Raw genomic sequence first — 22,683 nt, 5'->3', positions numbered from 1 at the left:
TTTGGATGAATTTTTGAAGAAGTTCTAAACTAAAAAATGTCCTTGGAAAAGCGATGGAAAAATCACCGGGTTAAAATACTGGAGGACTTAGGGATCTCTTGAAAAACATCTGAAAGAATTCTCGAAGGGGATTTCATAGTAAATAATCGCTTAATGAACTCCTGAAGAAATTTAAGAGATGAGCTAGCCTCGGGCTGCTAATCTCTCAAATTAAGAAATTTGTGTTTGTATCCTAACCTGAGAAAATCTTATGAGTAATTTTTAAATCGTTGGCAAATACCTGAAATTACATACAGTAATGCGATCAGTATTATTTGACGTAATTTTCCGAGGAATCAAAAACAATCTGGTCGGATTTCATGAGGATCAAACTATGGAAAGCTTGGAGCACTATTGAATCCAAATTATTGTATCAGTAATTGTTTATCTATCTAAAATTAGAATATTACTTGAATCCAAAACCAGGAAATATCAGGGAATTTCATTTCTGTAAACGAGTATACACCCTGTGAAATCTTATTGCAGATACGCTATTGAGGCAACTCAATAAGAGTGGTTTTCCATGCTATGGATTTGCCGATGACTATCTAGCATTGATAGTTGTCATGTGCATTGACACTCTGTTCGACTTGATGCAATGCGCTATTTAAGTAGTCGAGAACTGGTGTCGCCAATATGAGCTTTCGGTTAACCCGAATTAAACAACTATTGTTCTTTTTACGGTAAGACGAAACCGCGATGAGATTCGACCGTTGCGTCTCTTTGGCACTGTCATTAATGTTACTAATCATGTAAAGTATTTCACAGTCCAAGTAATCTCACAATTGGTTGTCACTTTCCTTACAGGACATTTACCACACAATTCCCTTCATATGAAGATTGGATGTCTGGCTATTTGGAAAGAAGTATGTCATACAATATAGTAATGGCTAATGGCTCCCTTCTTGAATGTAGGGCTGGTGCTGGTGTATATTCTCGTGAGCTAAAGCTGAATCAGTTTTACTCATTTGGTAGACACTGCACCGTTTTTTAGACAGAAATATTTGCTCTCATATGTGAAGTGCAATAAGCACTTAAACCGCACGTAATGGGTAAAAGCTCTTTCTTCGGCCAACTCAAGGTCGAGGCTTGTTGTCGCATGTCGAACTCAAATTGCGAAACTGAATTCAGTCAACTCTGTAAACATGGGTACCTGGCAATTCTCCATCGCAGGAAATGAATTGGCTGATGAGCTAGCTCGCAATGGACTATCACATGACTTCATAGACCCATTCATTGAGCAAGTCAGCTATTCCGATTTCAATGTACTGGGCAACTCAGCACAAGCAATATTGGAATAGTTGGAGTTGTGTCGTCAAGATAGTACATTACTGGGCCATCTCCAAGGATGGCGAAGTATTTAACAAATCTGTCAAAGCAGAATTGCAGTCTCTTGGTTACAACCTTGACTGGCCGCTGCCGACTCAACTATCACATGGTAAATATTCAGCGTGCTCGCTCAATTGTATGTGATAGTTGTGATTCTGGCACAATTGAAACTTATATGTCTTGATGCTATTGAACATAATCGTAGTTTTATTGCATATCCCAATAGTTTCAACAAGTTTCATAAAACAATCTTCATCTCCAAATAAAGCCTCAATTTTAAGAAGTGAACACGTTTGCCAGGTAAAAATAAAAGTAACTAGCAATACCATTGCTCAACGAAGCCCTCAGCCAACAAATCCAGCAACAAACATTTTGAACTTGAACCTGAAATCGTTAATACCTTCCATTAAACATACTCATCTCGACGGGAGAACTGCATAGGTCCGGCAATTACCGAAGCTTAAACATTTGCATAATTCTCCGATGGACAGATGAATATGCCCGAGCGAGTGAGAGTGATAACCGACTGCCCCTTACAGATGAAAGAGATTGCTACAACAAACACGATTGCTGATGGGCAGCGATTATTAAAATCAACCTTTCATAAAACATCCACTAATATAAGCGGTAAATTGCATGATATTTAAATTAATTAACACCCTACTTCGAATCGGTCAGCGGGGTATGCCCTTCTCCGGTATTGCTGCGAGCTTCAGGAACTAGAAGAGCTTCTCTGCAACCTGCCGACTTCTGCTCTCCGCAAAGCGGCAGCGACTCAATGAAAGGAAGGAGGGACAAGTGTTGATTGTTTGAAGCCGTTCACGTTTCGTGAAGTGCAAAAGGCTAATACCGAACTAATGTGAAACTGTGTAATTACCATATTGGTACGATCGCGTTATTTATGGAGGAGGAGCGTGTATAGATAAATCATCTTGCCGTACTAAAATTTGACGTGTCCAACCTCCGGCAGCGTTTCCTGCCCCTTTCCGCCATGTCCAGTAATGGTAATCTCAAATTAGCGTTAATGGAACACCTGGAATTGAATTTAACTCATCCCGATTAGCAAATACCATGTTCATTTACCGCAGCCTTCCTATAATGGCTTCTGTTGAAAATTAGTCTAAACATTTTCGGTAACCTTCATTGCTGCTAACAGGTCGTAAAGTAGTCTAGTAAACAAAATGTGTGGCTACAGGCGAATACGTGTGAATTGACAGCTATTCGCTAGGCCAAAGAAGGGCTTTGTGTTATAGACGGACGACTACGGTGAGAACTCGGAATTGATATGCTCGGCAGACGGTCGTGTAATTTACCGCCGATCCTTGGTTTGAAATAGACATAAATAAAGTAGCATTGACTTCAATCATGCTCAAGGGGCTTAAACGCTATTTGGACACACTTTTAGGCTTTGAATTTTATATGAGGAAGCGATTGGGGGTCGCTCCTTCGAAACTTGTCTGAAGCTAACAAATGAATTCAGACGAATTTGCTATATGATACCGATTAAAAGTGTTGAAAATTTGGGTTTAGGCTAACAAAACAACGCCTATATAAGCACAGCTTTTCTTCTAAAAATGTTCCACTTTAAATTCCAAAATTTTTTGTGTAAATATTTCACATCTATGTGGATTTTTCCAAAAAAAAATCAAGCTTATTTGCTCATCAAGGCTTGATGGATACTTACGTTGAAGGCCATACTAGATGTTTAACCCTCAAGCTTGAGATTCATACACTGCAGCATTCGTGATAACACTTTGATTGCTTTTCTAAGGTTCGTCACTTGTGATTATTCAAGTCACTTGAGAATCATCACTAAGATTATCGGAAAATCTTCACAGAACAAAATGGTTTCACTTTTAAACTACACTAGCTCACTAACCCGACTCTCGTACCCATCCGAGTAGTACCGCGCGCGATCGAAAACTAATCCGGTCCCCAATGTTCCGATCATAAAGTGCAATTCCACTATGGCGCAAAAATGTCAACCCTGCCTGCGCCCTGCGGATGTAGATAATGAAATCAAGTGTGGGCGGCGGGAAAATTCCTTCGCTGTCACCACCGTGTGGCGTTATCAGCTCTTATGTATCCAGGGCCGCCGAAAAGTTTAAAAATTGCGTCAAACGTGAAGCCCATTGCGCCGACGATAATGATTCAAAAGTAGTGCAAATATCGGGAACCCCTCACGGTCGAGATAAAGCACTCCGGAACACTCCCTTCGAGACTTCAACGTGTGCCACACAGTCGTGTCAATATTTGGAAGGAAATTAAGTCACGATCGTTTGCGATCGACATGGTGTTGACGACATCATCAGCGTTGTTAATTTCAGGTTTACGGATTGAGTCATTAAGAGAATTTTTGGTTGAACGACAACAATGTACCAAAGTACCTACAAAGTCGATCGAAAATCTCATTGCAACGAGCGCTAATGGCACCAGATACCGGAGATCAGGGTAGGGACTTTTTCGGTGAGATCATTAAATCATATGATTCGCATCAAGGAACCGACGGTGACGGGCTACGACGACGACGGGAGGAATGATTTTCATTTTTACGATTCTCATCTGACAGGTTGCAACCTTGTAACAGAAAAGCTCCTTTGAGATGTTCATAAAATATAAAGCACCTTTGCTGTGCCATCAAGTCAAGCGAATGCACACGTGACCACCTGTCCTGAGCTGGATTGGGTAAGGTAATTTATATTCAACATATCGAGGTGAAAATTTCAAGTTCGATGAATGTTAATTCTAATTTGATCTGCCCGGTATTCAGGCTCCGCGTGACTTCTATTCTGCGCGTGCATTTTATCAAGATACAATAACCTTTTTCAATGACATTCATTCGAATCGATGAAGCGAAGATGGCTTTCTTAGTCCTTATCGATCCCAAATTAGCATGCCATCGGTGTGCTCGATTTGAATTTTATTGGTGTCATGTGGTCACCGTTTTGAGAATTGTGTAGATATTCATTCACTTGCGGTGATATGGCGGATTTCCTCTAGAGTAGAGTGTCTTTATGCTTTTAAAAATAATAGTATTCTGAAAAAACTATGAAGGATTTTTGAAGAAATCCTCACAAGGATTCTAAGAGAATCCTCAGAAGGATTATGGGAGAACCCACAGTAGGATTCTGAGAAAACTCTCAGAAGGATTCTAAGAGAACCCTCAAAAATATTCTGAGAGAACCATCAGAAGGATTTTGAGAGAATCAAAGGAATCTAAAAGAATCATCAAAAGCATTTTGGGAGAATCATCAGACGGACTCTTTGAGAATTCTAAGAAATATTTGAAGAGAATCCTCAGAAGGATTTTTAGAGCAATCTCAGAACAATTTTGATAGAATCCTCAGAAGGATTCTGAGAGAATCCTTAGAAGGATTTTGAGAGAATCTTCAGAAGGATTCTGAGAGAATCCTCAGAAGGATTCTGAGAGAATCCTCAGAAGGATTCTGAGAGAATCCTCAGAAGGATTCTAAGAACATCCTCAGAAGGATTTTGAGAAAATCCTCAGAAGGATTTTGAGATAATCCTCAAAAAGATTCTGAGAGAATCATCAGAAGCATTCTGAAAGAATCCTCAGAAGGATTCTGAGAGAATCCTCAGAAGGATTCTGAGAGAATCCTCAGAAGGATTCTGAGAGAATCCTCAGAAGGATTCTGAGAGAATCCTCAGAAGGATTCTGAGAGAATCCTCAGAAGGATTCTGAAACAATCCTCAGAAGGATTCTGAGAGAATCCTCAGAAGGATTCTGAGAGAATCCTCAGAAGGATTCTGAGAGAATCCTCAGAAGGATTCTGAAACAATCCTCAGAAGGATTCTGAGAGAATCCTCAGAAGGATTCTGAGAGAATCCTCAGAAGGATTCTGAGAGAATCCTCAGAAGGATTCTGAGAGAATCCTCAGAAGGATTCTGAGAGAATTCTCAGAAGGATTCTGAGAAAATCTTCAGAAGGATTGTGAGAGAATCCTCAGAAGGATTCTGAGAAAATCCTCAGAAGGATTCTGAGAAAATCCTCAGAAGGATTTTAAGAGATTCCTCAGAAGGATTCTGAGAGAATGCTCAGAAGGATTCTGAGAGAATGCTCAGAAGGATTCTGAGAGAATCTCCAGAAGGATTCTGAGAGAATCCTCAGAAGGATTCTGAGAGAATCCTCAGAAGGATTCTGAGAGAATCCTCAGAAGGATTCTGAGAGAATCCTCAGAAGGGTTCTGAGAGAATCCTCAGAAGGATTCTGAGAGAATCCTCAGAAGGATTCTGAGAGAATCCTCAGAAGGATTCTGAGAGAATCCTCAGAAGGATTCTCAGGGAATTCTCTGAAAGATTTTGAGAGAATCCTCAGAAGGATTCTGAGAGAATGCTCAGAAGAATTCTAAGAGAATCCTCAGAAGGATTCTGAGAGAATCCTCAGAAGGATTATGAGAGAATCCTCGAAAGGATTCTGAGAGAACCCGCAGAAGGATTCTGAGAGACTCCTCAGAGAATCTTCAGAAGGATTTTGAGAGAATCTTCAGAAGGATTTTAAGAGAATCCTCAGAAGGATTTTGAGAGAAACCTCAAAATGATTCTGAGAGAATCCTGAACAGGATTCGGAGAGAATAAAAAAAAAGAAGCAAAAAAAGAATCTTCATAAGGATTCTGAGAGAATCTTCAGAAGGATTTTGAGAGAATCCTCAGAAGGATTTTGAGAGAAACCTCAGAAGGATTCTGAGAGAGTCTGCAGAAGGATTCGGAGAGAATCCTGAACAGGATTCGGAGAGAATCCTGAACAGGATTTGGCGAGAATCCTGAATAGGATTTGGCGAGAATCCTGAATAGGATTCGGCGAGAATCCTGAACAGGATTCGGCGAGAATCCTGAACAGGATTCGGCGAGAATCCTTAGAATTCTGAGAGAATCCTTAGAAGGATTTTGAGAGAATCCTTAGAAGGATTTTGAGAGAATCCTCAGAAGGATTCTGAGAGAATCCTCATAAGGATTCTGAGAGAATCCTCAGAAGGATTCTGAGAAAATCCTCAGAAGGATTCTGAGAAAATCCTCAGAAGGATTTTAAGAGATTCCTCAGAAGGATTCTGAGAGAATGCTCAGAAGGATTCTGAGAGAATCTTCAGAAGGATTCTGAGAGAATCCTTAGAAGGATTCTGAGAGAATCCTCAGAAGGATTCTGAGAGAATCCTCAGAAGGATTCTGAGAGAATCCTCAGAAGGATTCTGAGAGAATCTTCAGAAGGAATTTAAGAGAATCCTCAGAAGGATTCTGAGAGAATCCTCAGAAGGATTCTGAGAGAATCCTCAGAAGGATTCTGAGAGAATCCTCAGAAGGATTCTGAGAGAATCCTCAGAAGAATTCTGAGAGAATCCTCAGAAGAATTCTGAGAGAATCCTCAGAAGAATTCTGAGAGAATCCTCAGAAGGATTGTGAGAGAAACCTCAGAAGGATTCTGAGAGAGTCTGCAGAAGGATTCGGAGAGAATCCTGAACAGGATTTGGCGAGAATCCTGAATAGGATTTGGCGAGAATCCTGAATAGGATTCGGCGAGAATCCTGAACAGGATTCGGCGAGAATCCTGAACAGGATTAGGCGAGAATCCTGAACAGGATTCGGCGAGAATCCTTAGAATTCTGAGAGAATCCTTAGAAGGATTTTGAGAGAATCCTTAGAAGGATTTTGAGAGAATCCTCAGAAGGATTCTGAGAGAATCCTCATAAGGATTCTGAGAGAATCCTCAGAAGGATTCTGAGAAAATCTTCAGAAGGAATTTAAGAGAATCCTCAGAAGGATTCTGAGAGAATCCTCAGAAGGATTCTGAGAGAATCCTCAGAAGGATTCTGAGAGAATCCTCAGAAGGATTCTGAGAGAATCCTCAGAAGGATTCTGAGAGAATCCTCAGAAGAATTCTGAGAGAATCCTCAGAAGGATTGTGAGAGAATCCTCAGAAGGATTCTGAGAAAATCCTCAGAAGGATTCTGAGAAAATCCTCAGAAGGATTTTAAGAGATTCCTCAGAAGGATTCTTAGAGAATGCTCAGAAGGATTCTGAGAGAATCTTCAGAAGGATTCTGAGAGAATCCTCAGAAGGATTCTGAGAGAATCCTCAGAAGGATTCTGAGAGAATCCTCAGAAGGATTCTGAGAGAATCCTCAGAAGGGTTCTGAGAGAATCCTCAGAAGGATTCTGAGAGAATCCTCAGAAGGATTCTCAGGGAATTCTCTGAAAGATTTTGAGAGAATCCTCAGAAGGATTCTGAGAGAATGCTCAGAAGAATTCTAAGAGAATCCTCAGAAGGATTCTGAGAGAATCCTCAGAAGGATTATGAGAGAATCCTCGAAAGGATTCTGAGAGAACCCGCAGAAGGATTCTGAGAGACTCCTCAGAGAATCTTCAGAAGGATTTTGAGAGAATCTTCAGAAGGATTTTAAGAGAATCCTCAGAAGGATTTTGAGAGAAACCTCAGAATGATTCTGAGAGAATCCTGAACAGGATTCGGAGAGAATAAAAAAAAAGAAGCAAAAAAAGAATCTTCATAAGGATTCTGAGAGAATCTTCAGAAGGATTTTGAGAGAATCCTCAGAAGGATTTTGAGAGAAACCTCAGAAGGATTCTGAGAGAATCTGCAGAAGGATTCGGAGAGAATCCTGAACAGGATTCGGAGAGAATCCTGAACAGGATTCGGAGAGAATCCTGAACAGGATTCGGAGAGAATCCTGAACAGGATTCGGAGAGAATCCTGAACAGGATTCGGAGAGAATCCTGAACAGGATTCGGAGAGAATCCTGAACAGGATTCGGAGAGAATCCTGAACAGGATTCGGAGAGAATCCTGAACAGGATTCGGAGAGAATCCTGAACAGGATTCGGCGAGAATCCTTAGAAGGATTTTGAGAGAATCCTCAGAAGGATTCTGAGAGAATCCTCAGAAGGATTCTGAGAGAATCCTCAGAAGGATTCTGAGAGAATCCTCAGAAGGATTCTGAGAGAATCCTCAGAAGGATTCTGAGAGAATCCTCAGAAGGATTCTGAGAGAATCCTCAGAAGGATTCTGAGAGAATCCTCAGAAGGATTCTGAGAGAATCCTCAGAAGGATTCTGAGAGAATCCTCAGAAGGATTCTGAGAGAATCCTCAGAAGGATTCTGAGAGAATCCTCAGAAGGATTCTAAGAACATCCTCAGAAGGATTCTGAGAGAATCATCAGAAGCATTCTGAAAGAATCCTCAGAAGGATTCTGAAAGAATCCTCAGAAGGATTCTGAAAGAATCCTCAGAAGGATTCTGAAAGAATCCTCAGAAGGATTCTGAAAGAATCCTCAGAAGGATTCTGAAAGAATCCTCAGAAGGATTCTGAAAGAATCCTCAGAAGGATTCTGAAAGAATCCTCAGAAGGATTCTGAAAGAATCCTCAGAAGGATTCTGAAAGAATCCTCAGAAGGATTCTGAAAGAATCCTCAGAAGAATTCTGAGAGAATCCTCAGAAGGATTCTGAGAGAATCCTCAGAAGGATTATGAGAGAATCCTCAGAAGGATTCTGAGAGAATCCTCAGAAGGATTCTGAGAGAATCCTCAGAAGGATTCTAAGAACATCCTCAGAAGGATTCTAAGAACATCCTCAGAAGGATTCTGAGAGAATCATCAGAAGCATTCTGAAAGAATCCTCAGAAGGATTCTGAAAGAATCCTCAGAAGGATCCTGAAAGAATCCTCAGAAGGATTCTGAAAGAATCCTCAGAAGAATTCTGAGAGAATCCTCAGAAGGATTCTGAGAGAATCCTCAGAAGGATTCTGAGAGAATCCTCAGAAGGATTATGAGAGAATCCTCAGAAGGATTATGAGAGAATCCTCAGAAGGATTATGAGAGAATCCTCAGAAGGATTATGAGAGAATCCTCAGAAAGATTCTGAGAGAATCCTCAGAAGGATTCTGAGAGAATCCTCAGAAGGTTTCTGAGAGAATCCTCAGAAGGATTCTGAGAGAATCCTCAGAAGGATTCTGAGAGAATCCTCAGAAGGATTCTGAGAGAATCCTCAGAAGGATTCTGAGAGAATCCTCAGAAGGATTCTAAGAACATCCTCAGAAGGATTCTGAGAGAATCTTCAGAAGGATTTTAAGAGAATCCACAGAAGAATTTTGAGAGAAACCTCAGAATGATTCTGAGAAAATCTGCAATGTACAGGAATCGACTGTGATGGAGATTATGTTTTTGGGGTTTTCGGCTTTCAGTCTCTGGGAATCATAAACGGATTTCCGTTCTACACCTGACGTTTCGGTGATAAATGTGACCGAAACGTCAGGTGTAGAACGGAAATCCGTTTATGATTCCCAGAGACTGAAAGCCGAAAACCCCAAAAACATAATCTGAGAAAATCTGCAGAAGGATTCTGAGAGAATCCTGAACAGGATTCGGAGAGAATAAAACAAAGAAGCAAAAAAAGAATCTTCATAAGGATTCTGAGAGAATCTTCAGAAGGATTTTAAGAGAATCCTCAGAAGGATTCTGAGAGAAACCTCAGAAGGATTCTGAGAGAGTCTGCAGAAGGATTCGGAGAGAATCCTGAACAGGATTCGGAGAGAATCCTGAACAGGATTCGGAGAGAATCCTGAACAGGATTCGGAGAGAATCCTGAACAGGATTCGGAGAGAATCCTGAACAGGATTCGGAGAGAATCCTGAACAGAATTCGGAGAGAATCCTGAACAGAATTCGGCGAGAATCCTGAACAGGATTCGGCGAGAATCCTGAATAGGATTCGGCGAGAATCCTGAACAGGATTCGGCGAGAATCCTTAGAAGGATTTTGAGAGAATCCTTAGAAGGATTTAAAGAGAATCCTCAGAAGGGTTCTGAGAGAATCCTCAGAAGAATTCTGAGAGAATCCTCAGAAGGATTCTCAGGGAATTCTCTGAAAGATTTTGAGAGAATCCTCAGAAGGATTCTGAGAGAATGCTCAGAAGAATTCTAAGAGAATCCTCAGAAGGATTCTGAGAGAATCCTCAGAAGGATTATGAGAGAATCCTCGAAAGGATTCTGAGAGAACCCGCAGAAGGATTCTGAGAGAATCCTCAGAAGGATTCTGAGAGAAACCTCAGAAGGATTCTGAGAGAATCTGCAGAAGGATTCGGAGAGAATCCTGAACAGGATTCGGAGAGAATCCTGAACAGGATTTGGCGAGAATCCTGAATAGGATTTGGCGAGAATCCTGAATAGGATTCGGCGAGAATCCTGAACAGGATTCGGCGAGAATCCTGAACAGGATTCGGCGAGAATCCTTAGAAGGATTCTGAGAGAATCCTCAGAAGGATTCTGAGAGAATCCTCAGAAGGATTCTGAGAGAATCCTCAGAAGGATTCTGAGAGAATCCTCAGAAGGATTCTGAGAGAATCCTCAGAAGGATTCTGAGAGAATCCTCAGAAGGATTCTGAGAGAATCCTCAGAAGGATTCTGAGAGAATCCTCAGAAGGATTCTGAGAGAATCCTCAGAAGGATTCTGAAAGAATCCTCAGAAGGATTCTGAGAGAATCCTCAGAAGGATTCTGAGAGAATCCTCAGAAGGATTCTGAGAGAATCCTCAGAAGGATTCTAAGAACATCCTCAGAAGGATTCTGAGAGAATCATCAGAAGCATTCTGAAAGAATCCTCAGAAGGATTCTGAAAGAATCCTCAGAAGGATTCTGAAAGAATCCTCAGAAGGATTCTGAAAGAATCCTCAGAAGGATTCTGAAAGAATCCTCAGAAGGATTCTGAAAGAATCCTCAGAAGGATTCTGAAAGAATCCTCAGAAGAATTCTGAGAGAATCCTCAGAAGGATTCTGAGAGAATCCTCAGAAGGATTATGAGAGAATCCTCAGAAGGATTATGAGAGAATCCTCAGAAGGATTATGAGAGAATCCTCAGAAGGATTATGAGAGAATCCTCAGAAGGATTCTGAGAGAATCCTCAGAAGGATTCTAAGAACATCCTCAGAAGGATTCTGAGAGAATCATCAGAAGCATTCTGAAAGAATCCTCAGAAGGATTCTGAAAGAATCCTCAGAAGGATCCTGAAAGAATCCTCAGAAGGATTCTGAAAGAATCCTCAGAAGAATTCTGAGAGAATCCTCAGAAGGATTCTGAGAGAATCCTCAGAAGGATTATGAGAGAATCCTCAGAAGGATTATGAGAGAATCCTCAGAAGGATTATGAGAGAATCCTCAGAAGGATTCTGAGAGAATCCTCAGAAAGATTCTGAGAGAATCCTCAGAAGGATTCTGAGAGAATCCTTAGAAGGATTCTGAGAGAATCCTCAGAAGGATTCTAAGAACATCCTCAGAAGGATTCTGAGAGAATCTTCAGAAGGATTTTAAGAGAATCCTCAGAAGAATTTTGAGAGAAACCTCAGAATGATTCTGAGAAAATCTGCAATGTACAGGAATCGACTGTGATGGAGATTATGTTTTTGGGGTTTTCGGCTTTCAGTCTCTGGGAATCATAAACGGATTTCCGTTCTACACCTGACGTTTCGGTGATAAATGTGACCGAAACGTCAGGTGTAGAACGGAAATCCGTTTATGATTCCCAGAGACTGAAAGCCGAAAACCCCAAAAACATAATCTGAGAAAATCTGCAGAAGGATTCTGAGAGAATCCTGAACTGGATTCGGAGAGAATAAAACAAAGAAGCAAAAAAAGAATCTTCATAAGGATTCTGAGAGAATCTTCAGAAGGATTTTAAGAGAATCCTCAGAAGGATTCTGAGAGAAACCTCAGAAGGATTCTGAGAGAGTCTGCAGAAGGATTCGGAGAGAATCCTGAACAGGATTCGGAGAGAATCCTGAACAGGATTCGGAGAGAATCCTGAACAGGATTCGGAGAGAATCCGGAACAGGATTCGGAGAGAATCCTGAACAGGATTCGGAGAGAATCCTGAACAGAATTCGGAGAGAATCCTGAACAGAATTCGGCGAGAATCCTGAACAGGATTCGGCGAGAATCCTGAATAGGATTCGGCGAGAATCCTGAACAGGATTCGGCGAGAATCCTGAGAAGGATTTTGAGAGAATCCTTAGAAAGATTTAAAGAGAATCCTCAGAAGGGTTCTGAGAGAATCCTCAGAAGGATTCTGAGAGAACCCTCAGAAGGATTCTCAGGGAATTCTCTGAAAGATTTTGAGAGAATCCTCAGAAGGATTCTGAGAGAATGCTCAGAAGAATTCTAAGAGAATCCTCAGAAGGATTCTGAGAGAATCCTCAGAAGGATTATGAGAGAATCCTCGAAAGGATTCTGAGAGAACCCGCAGAAGGATTCTGAGAGAATCCTCAGAAGGATTCTGAGAGAATCCTCAGAAGGATTCTGAGAGAATCTTCAGAAGGATTTTGAGAGAATCTTCAGAAGGATTTTAAGAGAATCCTCAGAAGGATTTTGAGAGAAACCTCAGAATGATTCTGAGAGAATCCTGAACAGGATTCGGAGAGAATAAAAAAAAAGAAGCAAAAAAAGAATCTTCATAAGGATTCTGAGAGAATCTTCAGAAGGATTTTGAGAGAATCCTCAGAAGGATTTTGAGAGAAACCTCAGAAGGATTCTGAGAGGGTCTGCAGAAGGATTCGGAGAGAATCCTGAACAGGATTTGGCGAGAATCCTGAATAGGATTTGGCGAGAATCCTGAATAGGATTTGGCGAGAATCCTGAATAGGATTCGGCGAGAATCCTGAACAGGATTCGGCGAGAATCCTGAACAGGATTCGGCGAGAATCCTGAACAGGATTCGGCGAGAATCCTTAGAAGGATTTTGAGAGAATCCTCAGAAGGATTCTGAGAGAATCCTCAGAAGGATTCTGAGAGAATCCTCAGAAGGATTCTGAGAGAATCCTCAGAAGGATTCTGAGAGAATCCTCAGAAGGATTCTGAGAGAATCCTCAGAAGGATTCTGAGAGAATCCTCAGAAGGATTCTAAGAACATCCTCAGAAGGATTCTGAGAGAATCATCAGAAGCATTCTGAAAGAATCCTCAGAAGGATTCTGAAAGAATCCTCAGAAGGATTCTGAAAGAATCCTCAGAAGGATTCTGAAAGAATCCTCAGAAGGATTCTGAAAGAATCCTCAGAAGGATTCTGAAAGAATCCTCAGAAGAATTCTGAGAGAATCCTCAGAAGGATTCTGAGAGAATCCTCAGAAGGATTATGAGAGAATCCTCAGAAGGATTATGAGAGAATCCTCAGAAGGATTCTGAGAGAATCCTCAGAAGGATTCTGAGAGAATCCTCAGAAGGATTCTAAGAACATCCTCAGAAGGATTCTGAGAGAATCATCAGAAGCATTCTGAAAGAATCCTCAGAAGGATTCTGAAAGAATCCTCAGAAGGATTCTGAAAGAATCCTCAGAAGAATTCTGAGAGAATCCTCAGAAGGATTCTGAGAGAATCCTCAGAAGGATTCTGAGAGAATCCTCAGAAGGATTCTGAGAGAATCCTCAGAAGGATTATGAGAGAATCCTCAGAAGGATTCTGAAAGAATCCTCAGAAAGATTCTGAGAGAATCCTCAGAAGGATTCTGAGAGAATCCTCAGAAGGATTCTGAGAGAATCCTCAGAAGGATTCTGAGAGAATCCTCAGAAGGATTCTGAGAGAATCCTCAGAAGGATTCTGAGAGAATCCTCAGAAGGATTCTGAGAGAATCCTCAGAAGGATTCTGAGAGAATCCTCAGAAGGATTCTAAGAACATCCTCAGAAGGATTCTGAGAGAATCTTCAGAAGGATTTTAAGAGAATCCTCAGAAGAATTTTGAGAGAAACCTCAGAATGATTCTGAGAAAATCTGCAATGTACAGGAATCGACTGTGATGGAGATTATGTTTTTGGGGTTTTCGGCTTTCAGTCTCTGGGAATCATAAACGGATTTCCGTTCTACACCTGACGTTTCGGTGATAAATGTGACCGAAACGTCAGGTGTAGAACGGAAATCCGTTTATGATTCCCAGAGACTGAAAGCCGAAAACCCCAAAAACATAATCTGAGAAAATCTGCAGAAGGATTCTGAGAGAATCCTGAACAGGATTCGGAGAGAATAAAACAAAGAAGCAAAAAAAGAATCTTCATAAGGATTCTGAGAGAATCTTCAGAAGGATTTTAAGAGAATCCTCAGAAGGATTCTGAGAGAAACCTCTGAAGGATTCTGAGAGAGTCTGCAGAAGGATTCGGAGAGAATCCTGAACAGGATTCGGAGAGAATCTTGAACAGGATTCGGAGAGAATCCTGAACAGGATTCGGAGAGAATCCTGAACAGGATTCGGAGAGAATCCTGAACAGGATTCGGAGAGAATCCTGAACAGGATTCGGAGAGAATCCTGAACAGGATTCGGAGAGAATCCTGAACAGGATTCGGAGAGAATCCTGAACAGAATTCGGAGAGAATCCTGAACAGAATTCGGCGAGAATCCTGAACAGGATTCGGCGAGAATCCTGAATAGGATTCGGCGAGAATCCTGAACAGGATTCGGCGAGAATCCTTAGAAGGATTTTGAGAGAATCCTTAGAAGGATTTAAAGAGAATCCTCAGAAGGATTCTGAGAGAATCCTCAGAAGGATTCTGAGAGAATCCTCAGAAGGATTCTGAGAGAATCCTCAGAAGGATTCTGAGAGAATCCTCAGAAGGATTCTGAGAGAATCCTCAGAAGGATTCTGAGAGAATCCTCAGAAGGATTCTAAGAACATCCTCAGAAGGATTTTGAGAGAATCCTCAGAAGGATTTTGAGATAATCCTCAGAAGGATTCTGACAGAATCATCAGAAGCATTCTGAAAAAATCCTCAGAAGTATTCCGAAAGAATCCTCAGAAGGATTCTGAAAGAATCCTCAGAAGGATTCTGAAAGAATCCTCAGAAGGATTCTGAAAGAATCCTCAGAAGGATTCTGAGAGAATCCTCAGAAGGATTCTGAGAGAATCCTTAGAAAGATTCTGAGAGAATCCTCAGAAGGATTCTTAGAAAATCTTCAGAAGGTTTTAAGAGAATCCTCAGAAGGATTCTGAGAGAACCCTCAGAAGGATTCTGAGAGAACCCTCAGAAGGATTCTGAGAAAATCCTCAGAAGAATTTTAAGAGAATCCTCAGAAGGATTCTGAGAGAATGCTCAGAAGGATTCTGAGAGAATGCTCAGAAGGATTCTGAGAGAATCCTCAGAAGAATTCTGAGAGAATCCTCAGAAGGATTCTGAGAGAATCCTCAGAAGGATTATGAGAGAATCCTCAGAAGGATTCTGAGAGAATCCTCAGAAAGATTCTGAGAGAATCCTCAGAAGGATTCTGAGAGAATCCTCAGAAGGATTCTGAGAGAATCCTGAGAAGGATTCTGAGAGAATCCTCAGAAGGGTTCTGAGAGAATCCTCAGAAGGGTTCTGAGAGAATCCTCAGAAGGGTTCTGAGAGAATCCTCAGAAGGGTTCTGAGAGAATCCTCAGAAGGGTTCTGAGAGAATCCTCAGAAGGGTTCTGAGAGAATGCTCAGAAGAATTCTAAGAGAATGCTCAGAAGGATTTTGAGAGAATGCTTAGAAGGACTCTGAGAGAATCTTTAGAAGGATTCTGAGAGAATCCTTAGGAGGATTCTGAGAGAATCCTTAGGTGGATTCTGAGAGAATCATCAAAAGGATTATGAGAGAATGCTTAGAAGGACTCTGAGAGAATCTTTAGAAGGATTCTGAGAGAATCCTTAGGAGGATTCTGAGAGAATCCTTAGGAGGATTCTGAGAGAATCATCAAAAGGATTATGAGAGAATCATCAGAAGGATTTTGAGAGAATCCTCGAAAGGATTCTGAGAGAATCCTCGAAAGGATTCTGTGAGAACCCGCAGAAGGATTCTGAGAGAATCTTCAGAAGGATTCTGAGAGAATCCTCAGAAGGATTCTGAGAGAATCATCAGAAGGATTCTGAGAGAATCTTCAGAAGGATTTTAAGAGAATCCTCAGAAGGATTTTGAGAGAAACCTCAGAATGATTCTTAGAGAATCCTGAACAGGATTCGGAAAGAATAAAAAAAAAGAAGCAAAAAAAGAATCTTCAGAAGGATTCTGAGAGAATCTTCAGAAGGATTTTAAGAGAATCCTCAGAAGGATTTTGAGAGAAACCTCAGAAGGATTCTGAGAGAATCTGCAGAAGGATTCGGAGAGAATCCTGAACAGGATTCGGAGAGAATCCTGAACAGGATTCGGAGAGAATCCTGAACAGGATTCGGAGAGAATCCTGAACAGGATTCGGCGAGAATCCTGAATAGGATTCGGCGAGAATCCTGAACAGGATTCGGCGAGAATCCTGAACAGGATTCGTCGAGAATCCTGAACAGGATTCGGCGAGAATCCTAAACAGGATTCGGCGAAAATCCTAAACAGGATTCGGTGAGAATCCCAAACAGGATTCGGCGAGAATCCTGAACAGGATTCGGCGAGAATCCTAAACAGGATTCGGCGAGAATCCTAAACAGGATTCGGCGAGAATGCTGAACAGAATTCGGCGAGAATCCTGAACAGGATTCGGCGAGAATCCTGAACAGGATTCGGCGAGAATCCTGAACAGGATTCGGCGAGAATCCTGAACAGGATTCGGCGAGAATCCTGAACAGGATTCGGCGAGAATCCTGAACAGGATTCGGCGAGAATCCTGAACAGGATTCGGTGAGAATCCTGAAGAGGACTCGGATAGAATCCAGAATCAGATTCGTAGAGATTCTTGAATTTGATTCGATGAGAACCAAGCAGAATTCCTAAAACTCTTACGGAATTCAAAGCAATATTACGAGAGAATCGAAAACGGTTTTCTTTAGTAAAAATTCTGTACAGATTTTTAAACAATCCTGAGCAGGATTTTTAGAGAAATTGAAGTAAGCTTTTTTAAAATCCTGTGCAGAGAATTTTAAGCAGAATTTTGAAAATATCTTGGAAAATCTTTAAAACAATATTGAAAGAATCTTGTACAGTATTCTTTAGGTTATCGTGTGCTTTTCCTGAAAGATTTGTAAATAAGATTCAAACTTATCTACTTGACAAACAATATCCTAGATTGGTTTATTGCATTAACTCAATCTATCAGGAAATTATGGTAATTGGAAACCGATGTTATTCAGTAGGGTAATCGGATAGTATCAATTTTATCTGTTTGATAACTCTCCTGGCTCTTTTCCCAATCGACCAATCCGGTTTCATCCAGTTACTAAAAAAAATCACATCGTTATCAAATCATCAACCGCATTCGACGCAGCACACCTACGCCAACAAAAATCGAATAAACCACACATCAACAGCACGATACCACCAGAGGCATCATCTGCGGGTTTTATTGTTCCCGGTCCCGGGCTCCAAACTGCGCCGAATCGAAACGTCAACCGAAACCTGCTGTAGAGCAGTTATATTGCCTCAAAGCCATAAAATAGCCTAAATGATGATGTCGTCGCATAAAATCGCACTCATCGTCGGATTGGCGCGCTCAGTTCATACCATCCCCGCAACCGGTTCTTCCTCGGTTCGATTCGAAATTTAAATAACACTGAACAAGTGCGGAAGATATACTCTGAGCTTGTGTCGGTCCCATCCACGCCGTGCGAATTGTCAGTAGGTTGATCAAATTTGCCATTAGAACAATAAGCAACAACTGAGACGACGACGATTGCGAACCGTTTTGGGCAGGCGAAAGGATCAAAACAAAAGACCATAACGACTATGGCCGTTCGGCTTCCTTCTAAAAACAGCGATGTGCAGCCTTTTGCCGGGAACTTGATATGCGTATCACGTTGACAGCGCGGGTAAACGGCAGTCGGCTTGCGCGCGTGCTATTTGTGCGATTTGGTTGCGGAAAAAAGAGCATGCGAAACCGGGAGTAATAATTTGGATCTGTACTTGTGCATGTGCACTTCACCATTTGAGAATAACCGTGAATAATGGAAGATCGCAAAATGCCAGGTGAATAACATCAGTACTTGGATTACGTCGTTCAATGAACAGGTTCGTCACATTTGGCAGGTCAAGTCACTTTCCTAAATGAGCAATATGTTCGATCCTCGCGACTGTTCTCTGATAAGAGCTGAATAATCATGCAGTGATTTCTCAATTTGGAATTGTATCCTGCTGATTGGTTCGGCTGAATTTTTTTAGCGGTATTCTCGAATTCTTGCCTCTCGAAACGTGACCGGTTGGATTCGGTAGGAATTTCGTACGATGGACGTGTTTTCACGCCGAAAATCGACAGCTGCATGAGAATCATACCAATTCTAACGAAAATGATAACCATTGTTTGTCTGCACACGTTCAGCATGACTTACACTTTGGGTGTCAAAAATATGGCGTCTTTGCTATTCTAATCTGTTATGGATATACATTTATAATCCCCACGTGTACGCTTCCCCAATGACAGTTCCTCTATCCTCGACAATTTGTCCATGAAACAAGCTATTGATGGTATTCCAGATCAAATTCGATCATAACTATACCCCGTTCATGATTCTCTCCGAATCATATTCTCTCAAGTCCTGCTCAGAATCCTGCTGAGGATTCTCTCAGATTCGTCATGAGGATTCTCTCAGAATCCTGGTGAGAATTATCTCAGAATGTTGATGAGGATTCTCTAATGAGAAACCTGATGATAATTTTCTGACAACTCTGCTGTCCCTCAGAATCTTGCTGAGGATTCTTTCAGAATTCTGTTGGGAATTCTTTCTGAATCCTGTTTGACATTAGAATCTTGACTATGATACTCGCTCATAATCCTTCTAAGGGTTATCTCCGAATCGTCCTGAGGATTGTTCAGAATTCTCGCCGAATCCTGTTCGGATCATTCAAAGGATTCTCTCCGAATCGTCCTGAGGAATCTCTTCGAATCCTTCTGAGGATTCTCCTCGAATCCTTCTGAGGATTCTCCTCGAATCCTTCTGAGCATTCTCCCCGAATCCTTCTGAGGATTCTTCCCGAATCCTTCTGAGGATTCACCCCGAATCCTTCTGAGAATTCTCCTCGAATCCTTCTGAGAATTCTTCCCGGATCCTTCTGAGGATTCTTCTCGAATCCTTTTGAAGATTCTACACCACTCTTTCTGAGGGTTATCTCCGAATCCTTTGGAGGATTCTCCCCGAATCCTTCTGAGGATTATCTCCGAATCCTTCTAAGGGTTGTCTCCGAATCTTTCTAAGGATTCTCTCTAAATTCATCTGAGGATCATATCCGAATCTTTCCGAGGATTCTCTCAGAATCCTTCTGGGGATTATCTAGGAAACCTTCTGAGGATTCTATTCTAATCTTTCTGAGTATTCGCGCCGAATTCAACTAAGGATTCTCTCCGAAACCTTTTGAGGATTATCTCCGTATCCTTCTGAGGATTCTCTCCGAATCCTCCTGAAGATTCTCTCCGAATCCTCCTTAAGATTCTCTCAGAATCGTACTGAGGATTCTCTCAGTATCGTCCTGAGGATAAATCCAATCTGAGGATAAATCCAATCAATCGTTTAGCTTTTCTGATTATGCTTATGATTCATGATCTGTTCATAATTTCCGGAATATTGAGCAAAAGTGAGTTAACGTTCATAATAACAATCATGAAAAGGCCACAAATTTATATTTGTTCAAGGTTTTTGAAGTGGCGAAATCATAATCTTTACTCAGCTTACTTTAGCTCAATGATTTGGATGAGTTTTACTTCACTGGGGTAAAATGAATCAACGCGGTAACTCCAGAAATTCCTCAAGGAATTTACAAAAAAACCTTTAAGAAATTCCCAAAGAAGTCTTCACAGACTGTTTTAGGAATGTTTCCAGGAAAATGTCAATTTTTTTTTTTTTCAACAGCTATTGGAGAAATTTTTCAGTTATTTTTGAGGAAGTTATTTTAGAAGAAAACCATAAAGTAACATCTGATGAAACTTTATTAAGGTCTAAAATAACTGTTACGTGATAATGGTTATACGAACCCCTGAGCATTTGTCGGACTACGTACGGCTGTATGCTTGTCAGTCTTCGGTGTTTTCGGCTTTTCTCTTTTTTTTTTTTTAATTTTTTTATTAGTATCATTCCAAACATTACATTCATTTCTTATATCTAGGTGTTCTGTGTTATTAGACAACACTATCATCCTAATTCAGTAAAACAAATTTAAGATTATGTTAACATTTTGTTAACAACATATTACATTTCAGTTGCCGTAGCAGTTCAGTTTTTTTACAGGTGAGTTGATTTCACCTGCTTATAAGAGAAAAAAAAAAGTTTTTAATATACTAACTTAACCTAAACATATAACGCATTAATCGTGGCAATAGAAGATTGTAACGATTTTTGCCTGAAATTATTTATTATTTTATTTGACATTTATTCCAGTGTTTCAACATTGGATATTCTATGTAACTCATTGGTACTATACCAGGGAGGAAGTCTCAGAATCATTTTCAAAATTCTATTTTGAATTCTCTGCAGAGCTTTCTTCCTGGTATTACAACAGCTAGTCCATATTGGTACAGCATACAACATGGCTGGCCTGAAAATTTGTTTGAATATCAAAAGCTTGTTCTTAAGACAAAGTTTTGATTTTCTATTAATAAGGGGATAGAGACATTTTACATATTTATTACATTTGGCTTGAATGCCCTCAATGTGATTTTTGAAAGTTAAATTCTTATCTAGCATGAGCCCTAGATACTTAACTTCATCTGACTAATTTTTTGGAACCCCTCTCATCGTGACAATATGTCTACTTTATGTGGGAATATTATTAGTTGAGTTTTGGAAGCATTAGGAGAAATCTTCCATTTTTGCAAGTATGAAGAAAAAATATCCAAACTTTTTTGCAATCGACTACAGATGACACGCAGGCTTCGTCCTTTGACGGAGAGGCCTGTGTCATCCGCAAATAAAGATTTTTGACATCCCTGAGGTAACGCAGGTAAGTCAGATGTGAAAATATTGTATAATATTGGTCCCAAAATGCTGCCTTGAGGAACACCAGCTCTTACAGGAAGTCTATCAGATCTGGAGTTCTGATAATTAACCTGAAGTGTACGATTTGACAGATAACTTTGAATTATTCTAACAATGTATGTTGGAAAATTAAAGTTTTTTTAATTTTACAATCAAACCTTCATGCCAAACACTGTCGAATGCTTTTTCCATGTCTAGAAGAGCAAGACCAGTAGAATAGCCTTCAGATTTGTTGGAACGGATCAAATTTGTTACACGTAAAAGTTGATGAGTGGTCGAATGTCCATGGCGGAATCCGAACTGTTCATTGGCAAAAATTGAATTTTCGATGATGTGGGCCATCATTCTGTTCAAAATAACCTTTTCAAAAAGTTTACTGATGGAGGAAAGCAAACTGATTGGACGATAGCTAGAAGCTTCTGCAGGATTTTTGTCTGATTTTTAAATTGGAACAACCTTAGCATTTTTCCATTTGTCAAGAAAATATGCTAATTGAAAACATTTGTTAAATATATCAACTAAAAATGATAAGCTACTTTCTGGAAGTTTCTGGATGAGGATGTAGAAAATTCCATCATCGCCAGGAGCTTTCATGTTTTTGAATTTTTTAATAATAGTTCTCACTTCTTCCAAATCAGTCTCCCAGGCATTTTCGAAAACGTTCTCTTGATTGAGAATATTTTCGAACTCCCGAGTAACTTCATTTTCAATTGGACTAGTAAGTCCTAAATTAAAATTGTGCGCACTTTCAAACTGCATAGCAAGTTTTTGAGCTTTTTCGCAATTAGTTAGTAATAATTTTTTTTCCTCTTTCAATGCCGGTATTGGCTTCTGAGGTTTTTTCAAGATTTTCGATAATTTCCAAAAGGGCTTAGAGCCAGGGTCCAATTGAGAAATTTTATTTTCAAAATTTTTGTTTCTTAATTGAGCAAAACGTTTCTTGATTTCTTTCTGCAAATCCTGCCATATAATTTTCATAGCAGGATCGCGAGTGCGTTGAAATTGACTTCTCCTCACGTTTTTAAGACGGATCATAAAGTTTAAGATCATCGTCTATAATCACGGATTCAAATTTTACTTCACATTTTGGAATTGCAATGCTCCGGGCTTCAACAATGGAATTTGTTAAAGTTTCAAGAGTATTGTCAATATCAAGTTTAGTTTCTAAAGAAATGTTAACATCAAGATTAGAGTCAACATACGTTTCATATATATTCCAGTCGGCTTTTAAATAATTGAAAGTGGAGCTGATAGGATTGAGAATCGCTTCTTGGGATATTTGAAATGTAACAGGGACATGATCAGAATCAAAATCAGCATGAGTAACTAATTGGCTACAAAGATGACTAGAGTCGGTTAAGACCAAGTCAATCGTAGATGGATTTCTAGAAGAGGAAAAACATGTGAGGCTATCAGGGTATTGAAT

The 22,683-nt window shown here is 40.3% G+C and overlaps 2 protein-coding genes across 4 annotated transcripts in view; one reads left to right on the top strand and one right to left on the bottom strand.

Moving 5' to 3' along the window:
- The window catches only part of LOC5564410, a 132,156-nt gene extending 128,869 nt beyond the window's left edge, over positions 1-3,287 (bottom strand). Inside the window, exon 1 of the mRNA XM_021838488.1 lies at positions 3,053-3,287. The gene's annotated coding sequence lies outside the window, so the exon portion shown is untranslated. The remainder of the gene's footprint in view (positions 1-3,052) is intronic.
- The window catches only part of LOC5564210, a 209,711-nt gene that overhangs the window by 138,767 nt on the left and 48,261 nt on the right, over positions 1-22,683 (top strand). The gene's annotated exons all lie outside the window — the stretch shown is intronic.

This window comes from Aedes aegypti, chromosome 1, assembly GCF_002204515.2.
Source record: "Aedes aegypti strain LVP_AGWG chromosome 1, AaegL5.0 Primary Assembly, whole genome shotgun sequence".
NCBI lineage: Eukaryota > Metazoa > Arthropoda > Insecta > Diptera > Culicidae > Aedes > Aedes aegypti.
This window is presented reverse-complemented; position numbering and strand designations above follow the sequence as displayed.